Below are 2,095 nucleotides of genomic sequence, written 5' to 3' on the forward strand. Positions count from 1 at the left end.
TTGTAAATGGAGAAGCTGTTGAAGATTTTTTATGCCACTGTGTCAAAATTTTACTTAATTCGCATGACTAGTTTTGAGAACTTTATCTTTCGGCTTTTGATTATTTTTTGCACACTAAGCTATTATTGATGGACCCACTAAATCTTAGCAAAATTCTGATCAACAGTGATAAACATACATGTATATATCAATCCCGTGTCCCTAGTCACCATATTTCTGTTAACTATTTTTTCCCTCTGAATCTTTAGAATAACATCTTATGTAATTAAAAAGCCTAAAACAATACTCATCTTAACAGGTGACGTTTCTGACCAGAAACTCCAGAAGACGTATACCCCCTTCTCTCATCACTTGATCTTAACTGAAAAGTATTTGGTTAATATAAACATAACATTGGAGCAAATAACTTCATAAATCTATTTATCTGTTATCATGTTAGTATTGCACATTAAAGGTTACTTTCATCTATACATTAACAAATAAGAAAGTTTGTGGGGAAAGTATATCAAATGGAAAATATGAAATTATTACAAAATTTGACATATCTGGACATATTTTCATAATGTCATGGTTAAACACCTTATTTTTCTGTTTAACATATCAGATTTACATCTATTGCATTTAAAAAGCTAAAAAAAAAAAAGATGTACTTCGCATGCTGTTTTTCTTTCTACAACTTCTAGTGCATGTATACCCCTATAAATCAATCTTCAACTTGGAAAATGTCAATAAATCATATTTCTTCAGAAAAGGGTAAATTATTTCATTTGTTTATATTGAAAAACAGTAAAAAGTCCTTGTTTTTAAGGATGACGTTTACTCAAGGTTTTAGTTGTTAGAAACGGATTGCTAAAAAGTACAAAATCTTAAAACAAGAATTGCTTTAAATAGAAAAATAACAATGTAATAAAATATGGCAATGTTTAAATTTAATTTCTTACTATTTGAAGAAAATATGCAACATCATAGGTTTGTTTATAGTGATGCAGAGGAATTTCGGACTAAATTTCATTTTTTTCCCCATATATTTAATTGCGCCCCGTTATTAGCAGACCTTTTTTTGTATTCTTTGTCCAAAATCTTGTTCGTGAAAAGAAGAAAACACTTCCTGTGGCCTTCAACTCGACATTTAGATATATCGACGATGTATTGTCAATTAACAATGGCTATTTCCATTCTTATTTCGATACGATATATCCTGGTGAGCTTGAGATAAAAGATACCACAGAGTCTGACACATCTGTTTCATATTTGGATATTCTACTTGAAAAAGACGTTAATGGTAATCTAACAACCAAGCTTTATGATAAACGTGATGACTTTAACTTTTCAATCGTCAACTTCCCTTACTTATGCAGCAATATACCTTCATCACGTGCATACGGGGTATATATCTCTCAGTTGATTCGATACGCAAGAGCATGCTCTACGTATGTACAATTTCTAAAACGAGGTAAATTATTGACAAACAAGTTGATGAAACAAGAATATCAGCTGTCTCGTTTAAAGTCATCATTTCGTAAGTTCTATGGTCGATACAATGACCTTGTCAGCGAATACAATTTATCATTGAGTCAAATGCTGACTGACGTTTTTCATACTAATTGTTAGGCCATTATTTACACACTGAATTGTCGACGGATTTTTCCGTTATTTCCCGATCATGACAAGGAGCACATGGCAGGTGTGACCGGTCGGCAGGGGATGCTCACTCCTCCATGGCACCTGATCCCGCCTCTGATGTTTAGAGGTCCGTGTTTGTTCTGCTCCTATTTTGTATTGTTTAATGAACTTTTGAGCTTGAATACTGTTCATTATCTCCATATATTTCATTCTTACAATATTGTTCTGCACGTGTTGAATCTTTGTGTTTTTTCACATCGTTTTGCAAATATTAGGTGTGTTATAGCTCATGTATTCTCTCAAATGATTATGACATGCAATAAAGAATATCAAAAATACAAACAAAACCCATTCAAGATAACATATCTCAAGAATTTAATCATTGATCTCATATATTTTTCATACAAACAGAATGAGGAAGATGCTAAAAATGGTTTATAGTTCCTATCATTGAAATTTTCGTAATAATAGA

Source organism: Saccostrea echinata, unplaced genomic scaffold (genome assembly GCF_033153115.1).
Source record: "Saccostrea echinata isolate AGI-Se365-2 ecotype Australia unplaced genomic scaffold, CSIRO_AGI_Sech_v1 ptg000057l, whole genome shotgun sequence".
NCBI lineage: Eukaryota > Metazoa > Mollusca > Bivalvia > Ostreida > Ostreidae > Saccostrea > Saccostrea echinata.